Genomic DNA, 14,150 nt, shown 5'->3' on the forward strand with positions numbered 1-14,150 from the left:
TAGGCCCCGCGGAGGGGGGAGGCTGGTGTGGAGCGCCCCCCCCCTTAGGCCCTGCGGGGGTTGGGGAAAGGGGGAGGCTCCTGTGAAGCTCTGCTCCTCCCCACCCTAGGCCCCGTGGTGGGGAGAGGGGGAGGCTGGTTGTGAAGGTCTCTGGTCTTTTCCTTCCTGAGTATCTGAGTGAGGAACTTCCCGTTTGGGCAGAGCCAGGTGATCTGGGCACGGCCTCTCCTCTCGCCTCCCCCAACTCAGCGTGGGCCCTCTCCTCTGTAGGGGCAGGCCCAGAGAGCCAGTTCTGTGTCTTCAGTTTGAGGACAAATATCGGGGGGAGGGTCTCCATGCCTCACTAGCTGCTGCTCCTTCTGTCTTGGCTTGATGTTGACACGCATTGTTTCCTCTTCAGATCTGGGGTTTGAACAAACTTCCTGTTACAAAACCAGTGGAGACAAAAATCTGCTTGTCAGTGTCTTGTGAGAAAATGATCTGTCTTAATGAGACCAGGATATGCTTCACGTTTTTGGCTGTGGATTAGGAATTAATTAGGAGTATGAATTGTTGTCTAAGTGAAGAGAAATTAGTGGTCTTGCTAGTGAGTTGATCTCCCAGGGCAGTAATGATGAGGAAAAAGAACAGTATAAGTGACTTCACCTTTGCAAAAGTGCACCACACAGAGGCCCAGAGAAGGCCAATATACAAAAGATAAATAAGGACTTTCAGTAATTGGGCTGTTCTAATAGGTATAGCTAACAAGCCCAGTGCCTTTTTTTTTTAGTTGCTTTGTACTGAAATAAAGTAAATAATGGGGTTGAGCTTGGGAATGCCACAAGGGCGGGTGATAGAAAGGGGCGAAGCCCCCTTGCATCCTGACACATTCGGTAGAATGTTTTTCCTGGACTGATAGGACTGTTTGCTCCTTCCTGCTTGTGAAACTGACTTAGTTGAGTTCTTGGACACTGAGAAAATAAATGAAAAATTAAGTGCCATGAAATCACAGCAAATGTCCATTAACAGTTTCAGTGAATACATTTAAAGTAATTATTACTTGCTTGTTTAATCACTTTGTAGGCTGCAGAATTGCTGTTTGTTAACTCACAAAGCAGATATTATTCAGTAAAATTTAGGGAAATGTTTGGTAATTTTTTAAGAGTTCAGCCCCAAGTGGAACCCATGATTGAGGCTGATAATCACCTTTACTTAGAATGCTCACTCCCTTTCAAATGAACAGATCTGAATCTCGGACATTGCTAAAATCTTAAAACAAATTTATAAAGAAGTTATTAATTGAGAGGTTTTTAGCTTTTACTGGTGGTCTAGCTCTGTGCACATCTTGAATTGCTTTGTATGTGTAGATTGGTTTTAGGCCTATTCTGAAGAGGATGAATGAGAACTAATGTTTATATTTAATTTGTATGGTGCCTTTCATCCTGAAGGTTCCTCAAATGCTTTACAAACTTAACGAATTGATATACAAACTATAACAGGGACCACTTCATCCATCACTGAAATGGAGCCACTTCTGGGATGTAAAACGGCTACTGTTTAACAACGCACAGCAACACTGCACAACATTTTAGGATGGAACTGAAGAAGAATACTGTTTCCAAATGAAACCACAGGGAGAATTTTAGGTAGGCAAACTAATTACCTAAGTTAGAATTTGGTTAGGACACCACAGTATTCACCTTTCTGATATTTATTTATATCTTTATATTACAGGAAACTGACTTGTGTGTACGTGTATGTGTGTGTATATATATAGTAAAATCTTCTACTGTGACACAATTTCTAGCACTAGGGCCTGATCCTACAAATTTCACTACATGTATAGTCATAGTAGGACTCTATGCAGGAATAACTCTGAGTGAGAGTAACTTGGCAGGACTGGGTCTTTACTTTCCAAAGGGCTCCCCCAAAATCTGATGTGACCTAACATTTTTGTGGAAGGGAATTTTTTTCTCTAGTTTTGTCTAAGGGTACATTTTGGCTTTTTAAACTAATTTTTATTTCTATAAAAAATGGTAACCTAGTTGCAAATTTATTTTAAACCTATATTTTATCTTAAGAAAATGACATGAATTAATTAGCACATCCAGTGCAAGGAAAAAGATTAAACTGTGACCTTGCCACTTTTCAACTTCTTTAAGGCAAGAGACATACAGTCTTTTAAAAATAATTATGTAAAATGTGGATCTAAAAAGGAACTGCCATTTACAACAAAATATTTGAAAATTATTAATATTTTTACTTACTTTTCAAAAACTCCAGTGCAGAGTCCTATGTTTTTCCTTACAGCAGTTTAGGGTATCATCAGGAAATGCATCTCTTTATAGTGTTTAGGTGTTTGAGGTCATATGCTGTTACAGAGGAAATGCAATACTCTGAGCTATTCAGAGCCAAAAATATTCTTTAGTTCACTTTTAAATACAGAAAGTTTCTCATTTAACAGATGAGATCAAAATAATGTATATTTGCATTATAATACATATTGATGTGTATTTATGCATGGCTTTTCTAGTTAAAGGGGTTTAACAAAATAATAATGTGTAAATTAGAATAAGCAAATTAGTTATTAGTATCAGAAGTACCATTTGACAGTTTTAGTCTTCCTGTGTAATGGTACAAAACTTACCTGATCTTTAAAAATAAAAATCACAAAAAAGATGTCCTACAGCCCTACTTGTGCTTGTAAGATTATCTGTCATTAACTTGCTATTATAAGAGAATTGTTTTTTACATTTAGTTGAGTAGTAGTCTTGTCACATGAGAAGTGATTGAGCCTGTCAGCCACATACAGTTGTTTTAAGATTTTTTTTGTGAGCTGTACTGTAATCTTGTTGATAGCATGATTTCTTCCTTAGACGATAAAGTACCCCAGCATAAAATGAGATTGTATCTTATCTTAAATTTCTGGTAACATTATAAACTAGGCCCTGACAAAAGTGTATTCCCAGTGAGGTGTAAATATGTCAAGAAAACTCCACCTCTTGGAATTCTCTGATTGCTATTGTAAAATGTTTATTCAGGAGGGGAATGACATTGATCTTTCACATTGTCATCAGAGTTATTCTGTAGCTTCTCATTGGGTAACTGGTGCTAGTCAAACTAGACCTTAGTTTTATGGTGCTGTGTATTGTGCACTGTCTGTTTGGTTCTTCAAGTTCTTTTTGAAGGCTAAAAGTACTAGGCTGTAACCCTTCCACAGAGTTCATTCTGAATCATGAGAGGTGTTTTTTTTTGGGGGGGGGGAGGTTACTATTTATGTATAATAGAATTATATGCAGAGCTGAATAACTTACGTTTTAAGCATATTGGGGGCTTGCAGCTAAACTTTTATTTAGGATCCTCTCTTTAAAACTTAGTAATCTCTGTAGTACGCTTTTGGGTTTCATAAAATGTAGGTAAATTAAGAGAATTTTCCGCCATAAGTAGGATTCTGGTAATGACATTTTAATGTGGTTAAGGTTAAGAGTGATTATTGAGAACACATTATGATTGCACGTATTTATTCTGAGGATCTTTTCCAAGACTTCTCTGCTGTTCTAACAACAAAAATAAGGTTTTATCACTGTCCACACTACAAAATTAATAGTAACAGTTGCAGAGAAGCCAGTAACATTGTCAGCTGTGCTCAGATTCCAGAACTTTAATTTTGTGTGGTGTATGTACAAAGCAAAATCACATCTTGACTTTCAAATATAGAATGCCGCGTATACTCATTCATAAGCCGAATATTTTTAGTAAAAAAGGGAAGCACCAGAGAAGGGGGTCGGCTTATGAACGAGTATAGAGAGGGAGAGGTGGGACACAGCCCCTCCCCCAACAGAGGGAGCAAGGAGAGGCAGCAGAGCCAGAAGGGAAGAGGTGGAGCCAGAAACTCTCTGCTTCTGGCCATGCTGCTCTCCCCGCAGCCTCCGAAGCAGCTGCAGCTGTAGCTCCGGGGCTGGCAAGCTGCAGGCTGTGGCTGCGCTGCCCAGCCCCCCAGAGCAGGCTGTGGCTGCGCTGCCCAGCCCCCCAGAGCAGGCTGCGGCCGCGCCGCCCGGTCTGGGCTACAGGAGCAGGCTGTGGCCAGGCCAGAGACATCCTCCCCAGATAAGGCGGGAAGGGATGGGATGGGGAAAGTGTGGGGGTCCCAGGCTAGGGTGGGGTCATGTCGGGGGTGGTCACAGGGGTTACTCCCCTGACCCCCAGGTTCTCCCCCCCCCAAAAAAATTTCCCCACCAGTTGCTGTCCTGGCCCATCAGGGTAAGCAGCTGGCATGCCAGGACACTTTGTTTACTTAGGTTTACCTCTGTGCCTGTGGACGCTCAAGGTAAACAGACCATCTCGGCCCACCAGTGGCTTATCCTGATGGCCCGGGAGCCAAAGTTTGCTGACCCCTGAATTATAGGGTCGGCTTATGAACGGGTCATTAAAATTTTTCCATTTTTACTTATCCATCTTAGGGGCGGGAGGTCAGCTTATAAACGAATAGGCTAATGATCGAGTTAAAAAAATCTTTTAACTTTCTATAAGGAAATTGCAGAATGAATATGGACCAAGTGATGTCATGCTTAATCACTCTTCTCACTAATTTACCTTTTGATACCAGATATATTAGCAATCCAGACTACAGGATTTGCTATCCAGGAGTGAAACCTTGGTTTGATTTTAGTGTGGGTGTCCTTTGTATCTAGCTTGAATCCATTAAAACCCCCTATTTTTCCCCTGCTATATTATCTTCCACCAAACGTTGCTGTGGATAAAACATATATATATGCATGCAAAGCTTGATATTTTTCTTAGATGCACCAGAGCATGCACTATTTGAGTGAGAGAATTATTTTTGAAAATTACCTATTTGGTTAGGCACCTAACTCTCTGTGCACATTATGATTTTTTTTACATGTTTTAATTGCCCCCACTGTCTCTTCACACCTCATAGTAACATTTATGTTGTACCTGTTGCACACTAAGAGTTGTTTGTGTGTTAATGAAAGTTAGTTCTACTCTAATAGGAAGGAGGAGAGCATAATAAGAAACACACCAAAAATAAAGGTGAGGTTATATTGTATTGGTTTGCCTTAACAACCTTGGCCAACTGTTTAATAAATGGGTGCTTAAAGTTAGCTTGCTGTATTTAGATACTTAAATAAATGGCCTAAATTTAAAAAGTTACTGAGAATCCAATAACTTAAATTGGAGTCATTTGAGTTGGGTCCTTCTGTATCCAAACACATTTGCACTCTCTCTTTATATTACCTCATAATGAAATAATGTATTAACTTATCACCTATTCAGATATCTTGTATAAAGAGATGAATTTAGAAATGAACCAAACAGGAAGCAGATACACATTCAGTGTGTCCAGGAATAATCATGTTCATTCCTCAGAAACAGTTGTGACTTTTTTTAAAGAAACATCAATTCAGGAAGTAATTTTTTTATTTTAAATAAATACTTCAACCTACATTCAGATTCCACAGTTTTGAGTGTTTTAGCTAGTACCCTGTGTGTTCACAGAGCATTATAAAAGTGTCCTGACTGATAGATTTTAAACATGCAAAAAAGTGTGTGTTCTTTGGATATAATTCAAACTTAGATACCTCTTGAAAACCTGTAAAAAGGGAATGACATTTTTTCGAGGAAATACCTAACACAGTAGCTTACCTGTCCATGTAATGGTAACATTATAATGCTTCCAATAAAATGTCAGCTTTGATGGCGAGTTATTTTTAAAAGCACATTAAGTGTGTTATGCTGTTTTCCCCCCCATAAAAGTCTCTGCTGAAAAGTTTAATTTAGCATTTTTTATCTGTTTCAGAAAACTGAAAAGTTATATTTGGTGCAAAGATATTTAAACATATCAGTTGAGAGCAGTGGAACTCAGGGAACAGAATAGTAAGAGATTTTTCTAAGTGTAAAAAAACTACCTTCTTTGGCTAGATTGAATCCTTTAAATTAATCTTAAAATGTTTTTGAGTGCATTTTTCTCTACGTGTTCTGTACACAAATTACTTCATATGTAAAATGAAGTGCAACTTTAGTGCTTTTGGTTACCGCCCTGTTATATATCACTTCTTATCAGCATTGCTAACAAATATTAAAGTAGTTCATTTTGTTACTAAAGGAAGTGTGACCAGCGGTTTATTAGTTAACTAATGGAAAAACAGATTTCAAACTCTTAATAAAGGAGCATAATTAGGAAACAGTAGAACTGAGACTCAATCAAGGGCTTAAAATGTATACTTTTCTGGTGTGTTGAGGATGAATATTTGTGGGTAAATAATACATTTATTTCCATACAAGTTCAACCAGTTTCACGTCTTCACAGATTTGTTTAGTGGGTAGAAATGTAAATCTCTATTGATACCTATATTAAGGCAAATTACCAAAAGTGATAATTATGAAAACAAATATTCTTGAAAAGGTAGAGCATGAAATCTCCAATTGCCATTGGTGAGTAGAAATCTTTCTCTGGCCAGTAGTGGGGCCTACACAATCAATTTAAATCTAACAAAATACATTTCTGCAGAACTTATTTACACTTTTTAAAAGAAAAAAGTATTTTAGTCTTTATATGGAGAACCTTTCAAATATAAAAGGATACTTTTCTGTCTTCCCAAGTCTTCAGTCATCTTCAGTATTGCTTTTTTCTTTACTAATTTGATCCAGTAGCTCACCTGAGAATGCTTGCTACTTTCTGTAGGTGAATGGATTTTTCAAGCCCTGGTCCTTCGGCTAATAGCTTCTTTCTAGTATTCATGTTTGGAAGTGCAGAGGAGACAAAAAAAAATCCTCTCCCTCTCCCCCCACCATTCCCCCGCCAAACCCCCCTGAAATGGAACTATTAGTAAGGCTTCATACAGTGATTACTATGCAGATACATGTGCTGACAGTACTTCAGTACATCCTGCTGTGATGGAATCTCTGACTGTAGATGTGACTAAGCAGTTTCTATATAGTTGCTGCTGCAATTGTATATAGGAACTAAAATGCAGTGATATAATCGGAAGAAAACAAAACATGTTCCCCTCCACGTACTAGTTCTCTTTCCTTAAAGGAAGGCATCAAAGCCTACAGTAAGGAAAAGCTAATAACCTGTTATAGCTTATAAAATATATCGTATTTAATATCTGTACCTTATGGAATATCACCCTTGATAAAATATGCTTCACTTACAGAATATAATTCAGATTTGTTTCTAAAATGTGGGTGATTTTCTCTTTTAAGCAGAGACAACCCAAGTCTTCTGATAGTGGGAGTGGGGCAGGGCAGAGTGAGGGCAGCCAGCTTCAGCAGTGTTACTGAGCATGCTCAATACAAGCCAAGTAGCAAATCTGGGGTGGGGTGGGGCACATGACCCTGCATTTCCCCCCACCCCCCAGGCATCGCCTCTGCTTTTAAGTAAGGAATTAACATTGTCTTAAACTGAGTAAAACACAAACTGGCATTGAGAAGCTTTTCAACACACCTTACCAATGCATTGCACTCCAAACCTGCAACACCTGCCATTCCAGTCCTAAACTTTTCTTGAGCAGAGCTTGGCAATAATTCAGAATTGTTTATGGGGAACTGTAGGTAATGTCCATAGGGGATATGATCAAGACTAACACATTTTGTACTTGACATACAGAGCTGCATCAAAAGAACATTATGGATGCAAAGACAAGCACTCAGGGCTTGGCTACACTTACAAGTTGCAGCGCTGGGAGTTACAGCGCTGGTCATGCAGCTGTGTAGGGCCAGCGCTGGAGTGTGGCCACACTGACAGCTACCAGCGCTGCAGTGTGGCCACACTTGCAGCACTTTCCAGCGCTGTATTGAGAGGTGCATTGTGGGCAGCTATCCCACAGAGCACCTCGTCCCATTTTGGCGCTGAGTATTGTGGGAAGGGGAAGGAAGTGTGCGGGTCATTCCGCTTCCTGTGTGCCAACGCCCCGTGGTGCATCGCTTCACATCCCAGCATTCACTCTTTCCGGCAACGTTTGGCGCCATTGTGAGTGTCTTTCTGTTTTACTCTCTGTGTGAATCGCGATTTCTGTGGTAAATGGAGCCCGAGCTGCTGAGGACTGTGCTGATGAGTGTCGCCAGCACAACACGTTTGGCAGTCGAGCTATTCCTTCAGCTCCAAAGTGACAGTGAGGAGTCTGACGATGATATCAATATCGATTCTCCTGCCGCGTGTGACACTAAAGTGCTTGTGGCATTCACGGAAATGCTCAGCACCGTTGAACGCTGCTTTTGGGCTCGGGAAACAAGCACTGAGTGGTGGGATCACATCGTCATGGAAGTCTGGGATGACGAGCAGTGGCTGCAGAACTTTCGTATGAGAAAAGCCACTTTCATGGGACTGTATGCTGAGCTCGCCCCCACTCTGCGGCGCAAGGACACAAGATTGAGAGCTGCCCTGACGGTGGAAAAGCGGGTGGCTATTGCAATCTGGAAGCTGGCAACTCCAGACAGCTACCGGTCGGTCGGGAACCAGTTTGGAGTGGGAAAGTCGACCGTTGGAATCGTTTTGATGCAAGTTTTCAAGGCAATTAATCGCATCCTGCTAAGAAAGACCGTGACTCTGGGGAGCGTGCAGGACATTGTGGATGGCTTTGCACAAATGGGTTTCCCTAACTGTGGAGGGGCGATAGATGGGACGCATATTCCTATTCTGCCCCCCCCCCCCCACCTGGCATCAGAGTACGTTAATCGAAAGGGGTATTTATCTATGGTTCTCCAGGCGCTTGTGGATCACCGCGGGCGTTTCATTGACATTTACACAGGCTGGCCTGGAAAGGTGCATGATGCACGCATCTTTCGGAACAGTGGCCTGTTCAGGAAGATGCAGGCAGGGACTTTTTTCCCAGACAGGAAGATCACAGTAGGGGACGTCGAAATGCCCATTGTGATCCTTGGAGACCCCGCTTACCCGTTACTGCCTTGGCTCATGAAACCCTATACAGGGAAGCTTGACAGGAGCAAGGACCGGTTCAACTACAGGCTGAGCCGGTGCCGAATGACTGTGGAGTGTGCTTTTGGCCGTTTAAAGGCATGCTGGCTTTCCTTGTATGGGAAGCTAGACTTGGGGGAAAGCAGCATCCCCGCGGTTATATCCGCTTGCTGTACCCTCCATAATATTTGTGAAGGGAAGGGTGAAACATTCAGTCAGGCATGGACCACCGAGGTTCAAGTCCTGGAGGCTGAATATGCACAGCCAGAGAGCAGGGCTAATAGAGAGGCCCAGCACAGGGCTTCAAGGATTAGGGATGCCTTGAGGGAAGAATTTGAGGCTGAAAGCCAACAGTAATGTTTGCTGCCTTGCATGGGAGTGAATTGCACTGTTTACACTATTGTTCTATTATCCCTAAAATGATTTGCAGTGCCTCTTTCTTTACTGGGCTAAGGTATCTTTCACTATCTGCTATAATAAAGACTGTTTTCAAAGCCAAGAATTGTTTTATTGAAAAGAAAAAAACTTCCTTGACAGACAGACACACAAGATTTCATGAACACAAGAGGGCAGGGGTGTGGGTTGGTGAACTGTACAGTCACAAGTTTGCATATGTCCTGTCTGGAGTGCTGTTTAATGAATCCTGCACTTCAGGGTGCATATACTGCATGGTGATGGGGGTTGAGTGCAGAGGGTAAGGGTGGTGGTAGGTATCAGGGCTGGTTGGGGAACGTACAGGTGTTGGAGGCAGCTGGTGGTGGTAAGAACCTGAATGCTGGGGAAAGGTGGTTTGAGCTGACATTGGGGCACAAGGCAAAAAGCTTTGGGACGGGGGGGTGGGGGTGGGGGAGTAGCACGGTAGTGCTCTGCTTGCATGGCAACAAGTGACTCGATAGAGTCCGCTTGGCGCGACAGGATGCTTAGCAGCCGCTCTGTGCTTTTCCTTTTGGCCACTGCATTTCTCTGCCGGTTCCTGCTTTCCCTCTGGCGGATCTTGCTTTCCTTCTCTCTCCACTCCTTCAATTCCTTACTCTCTCTAGCAGAGTGATGAAGAACAGTTTTCAGCATGTCCTCTTTGCTCTTTCGGGGATTTTTTCTCAAATTTTGAAGCCTTTGTGCTGTGGAACATCTGCTCAGTCCAGTAGTCAAGGTCACTGTAGAAACCCAGAAATGACAACATTTAACAGGGGCAGCATTGTATCCACTATCTCCAGACATGAATTGTTACACTGAGGGAGTTCTCACTTCAGCATTCTTTTACCACATGCATAACACGACAGAAGCCACGAAATGGTGAGTGAGGGGTGCTTATAAAGGGAGAAATGGGGCTTGATTGATAGAGGGGAGCTGGTTGCTTCGGGTAATCTGGAGTGATAGAGGGGTTGAGTGAAGATGCAGCTGCAGGGGTGATCTTCACTATCTCCCTATCTCTTCACTAAAGAGTCTCCCAACATTTTTCACAGGAGTTAATCCTGGAAGATGTCTCCCTGCTACGAGTCACTAGGGAACAGCGGGAGGCTCTTTTAGAGCAATGTGGATTCCGCCCGGGACCCTATGCGGCTTGCCTGTGTTCAGAAATGGTCCCCCCACCACTCGCAGCACAGTGGCGCGGACGCGTCAGCGTGACTGGGACAAGGAACACAGTGGCTCTGCCTATAAACCTGCGCAGGCATATTGCCCACGCTCTGGATGAAACTTTTGCTGAGATAACTGAAGCAGATTACCGCGACGTGATAGACCACATCAACGGGCTATTCGACATCTACTAGTCTGGCATGCATGCAGCCATAACCCCCCTTCCTCTCCAGAAACATTTCCACCCAGAAAATAAAAGCCGCTTACCGGTAACCCGCTCCTCTGCTTGTCCTTCTGCAACTGCTGGCTGCTGCGATTGGGTACTTTCCTCCTGGCTTGAGAAGAGCTCCTGGCTGCATGCCTCCTGGAAATCTGGGGTGTCTTCCCCCATCCCAGGAGCTTCACTCGCGGTTTCCTCCCCCCCCCGCCGCCTCCGCCTCCTCCTCCTCCTGTCCCCCAGCCTGCTCAGAAGTGTCCATCGTTGTCCTGGGATTGGCAGTGGGGTCATCCCCAAGTATCGCGTCCATCTCCCTGTAAAAACGGCAGGTCGTGGGGGCAGCTCCGGATCGGCGATTCCCCTCGCAGGCTTTGTAATAGGCACTCCGCAGCTCTTTAACTTTCACCCTGCATTGTAGTGCGTCCCGATCATGGCCCCTATCCAGCATGGACCTTGATACCTGCTCAAAGATATCGTAATTCCTACGGCTGGAGCGCAGCTGTGCCTGCACAGATTCCTCCCCCCAAACACTGATGAGGTCCATCAGCTCGCCATTGCTCCATGCTGAGGCTCGTTTGCCGCGTGGAGGCATGGTCACCTGTAAAGATTAACTGATTGCACTCCACACACACCTGGCTGCAGCAAACAGGAAGGAGATTTTTAAAATTCCTGGGGCATTTAAAGGGCGGGTCACCTGAGGCAAGAGCAGTAGAGTGCAAACTGATGAGCAGAGTGGCTGAACAGGAATTCTGGGATAACTCCTTATTCCCTGGAGGACAATTAAAGCGCTGGTGAGTGTCCACACCTGCTGAGCAGCGCTGGATCACCAGCGCTGCACTCCTTATACCCCTGCCGGGATGGGTTTTCAGCCAGCGCTGCAACCAGGGAGTTGCAGCGCTGGTTGTGCCCTGCAAGTGTGGATGGGGTGTAATTGCAGCGCTGGAAAGCCTCCACCAGCGCTGCAACTTGTAAGTGTAGCCAAGCCCTCAGAAGTTAGCAAATGGCAGAAGCGGTGTTGCCTGTGCAATCTTAATTCAACCCCCCTTGTGCTTATTCGGCCTGAAACCGTCTCTAGTGAAAACACTGTCTTACAGAAAGTCTTACAGCCAATCTTCACCATAATATAATAACACTTGGTTTCCAGTGTTGAAAATTGCCTATCAAATAATTGCAATAGCAGATTTCAAATGATGTGATAGAACAGAAGTCGTTTGGAGATGCAGCTAACGAAAATGCTGCTAATTTTTCATGTTTATCTGTCTGGAATGTTGGAGCTGATCAAAATATCTTTCTGTGGTAGGGTGATTGCTAGAAATGAAGGCTGAAATTAATATTTTAGATTGAAGGTTTGTAGATTAGGTAGTGCATGTCACTTTCTGGTTCTGTCAATTCTCCTCGATTTTTGCGAGTGTTCAAATTAGGTGTAAGATTCCTCTAAACTTGCACTTTCATGTGGTATTCCACACATGCTGCCTCGCCTTAGCAAGAAAGTCATGCAAAATCCTTATTAGTGCAATATTGTCTCTGCTCTTACCCAAGCTTATTTTTAGCGGCAGAAACAGAATGAAATTTACAGTTAAACAAGAAATTGATGGACTAAACTGAAATTAAAGCTCCATGCTTCTGTTTACTGATGATTTTTAAATGCATAGACATCCTTCTTAAATATATAGGTGATACGTGTTTATTTTACCGTTAGTCCTAACTATTTAGATAACTTGTCCTATCATACAAGTATCTGCAGGTTCCATTAATAAAACTAATGGCTACCATTGTATTTAACTATTTTCCTTTCCATGAGTTACCTTTTCCTCAAATTACAATGGAAGCTGTCTGTCAGATACAGAATTTCTTTTAGGAAGAATAAACTATTAATTGCATACAACGTAAGTATTTGCACAGATACAATTCCGTCATGAAATCTGTAAGCAGAATAGAATAAGGCTTGTGGAGTTCTTTAAAAATGGGTTTTGAGAAGACTTATTTCTAGAATGTATTTTGAGGCATACTGTGCAAATTATCAGATGAAAGCTCTTTTAGTGACTTGAGAGAACTGAGGTAAGCCTTCAGGGACAGAGATGGTGGCGAGTGAAGAAATGATAGCAATTGTTGGACTCAAGATCCTAAATTTGTGCCTTTCGAACACAGCACTGATCTGTCGTTTCTACTGACCTAAACTTGAAGTACCTTCTTAAAAATATGCTAGAGCTTTGTAAACAGGTGTTGCTCTAAAAATTATTCAGATTTATAATCTCTTAGAAAAGCACTACATTGAAACATCAATATCCAATATTAACCTATAATTGAAATTGAGTAGTATCTAAAATCTATTAAATTTTGTAAGTGGAGGCTATATTAGAGCCATGCGAGCACTTTATATTTAACGTTGCATCTAGTTTTCATTTGCTATGACTTTAAAACCACTCTAGTAAACACAAAGATTGTTAAGATAGTTTGGTGAAGTTAGGCTATGCCTAGAAATTAAGTATAAACTGAAAAAAAATCACTATTTGAGATTTTAAGGCTTTTAGGTATCCTTTTCCCTGCAACCTCTTCCATAAGAGAGAGAACCCTGATAGACCTCAGATTTTCTGCACATAAATCATTGCTGAAGGGAAGTAAACTTTGGAAAATGTATGTTGTTAAATGGGAGAGAAGTTATTGTAGATCTTCTACTGTAATGAGCCAGCTTCATCAGCAGCTGGGAAGTTACTGGGGTTCCAAGACTGATTTAACTTCCAGAGGTGGAACATTTGCCCCATGCCCCTCCCCTTCCCCCAAGACTCTGCTGCCTGGCCTGGCCTGGCCGGAAGCTGAGCTGTGGTAAGAGCTGCCAGGGCAGCTCTTGAAACAACCTGGGGTGACCATATATCCTGTTTTTAAGCCCTGCCCTGGACATCCCAACTTTTTTGCAAAACTGGGCATTTGTACCATTTGTTCTTGCCAACGGATCATCAAGAGCGAACAGAACAAAAGCCCACTTTTGCCAACTTGTATGTGTCTCATCTCGGGTAATTCTGCTTAAAGGATTTGAAGAAAGAAATATGGCCCTACGAAAACTAAGAGATTGGCGAAACAGAGAGTTGCTGAAGTTCTTTCATGATGCCTGATGTGTATATAAGTCAGGGATAGGTAACCTATGGCACACATGCCAAAGGCGGCACGTGAGCTGATTTTCAGTGGCACTCACACTGCCCGGGTCCTGGCCACCTGTCCGGGGGGCTCTGTATTTTAATTTAATTTTAAATGAAGCTTCTTAAACCTTATTTACTTTATATACAACAATAGTTTGTATATTATAGACATAGAAAGAGACCTGTTAAAATGTATTACTGGCACGTGAAACTTTAAATTAGAGAAAATAAATGAAGACTCAGCACACCCGATATAAGTAATCAGTTGAAAGGCAATTTTTTTTACATTATCTGTTGATGTCAGTCC

General features: G+C 42.5%; 1 protein-coding gene across 5 annotated transcripts in view; it reads left to right on the plus strand.

Moving 5' to 3' along the window:
* CAB39 (calcium binding protein 39) overlaps positions 1 to 14,150 on the plus strand; it is a 74,552-nt gene that overhangs the window by 367 nt on the left and 60,035 nt on the right. The window contains exons 1-2 of one of the 5 annotated variants that reach the window (XM_039488396.1): positions 87 to 207; positions 1,479 to 1,625. The exons of 1 other annotated variant lie outside the window; for it this stretch is intronic. The gene's annotated coding sequence lies outside the window, so the exon portion shown is untranslated. Of the gene's footprint in view, positions 1 to 86; positions 208 to 436; positions 457 to 1,427; positions 1,626 to 14,150 lie in introns of those variants that run through there. 3 more of the 5 variants (XM_039488397.1, XM_039488395.1, XM_039488394.1) reach the window with 3 other exon arrangements.

The sequence above is a fragment of the Mauremys reevesii genome, linkage group 9 (assembly GCF_016161935.1).
Source record: "Mauremys reevesii isolate NIE-2019 linkage group 9, ASM1616193v1, whole genome shotgun sequence".
Lineage (NCBI taxonomy): Eukaryota > Metazoa > Chordata > Testudines > Geoemydidae > Mauremys > Mauremys reevesii.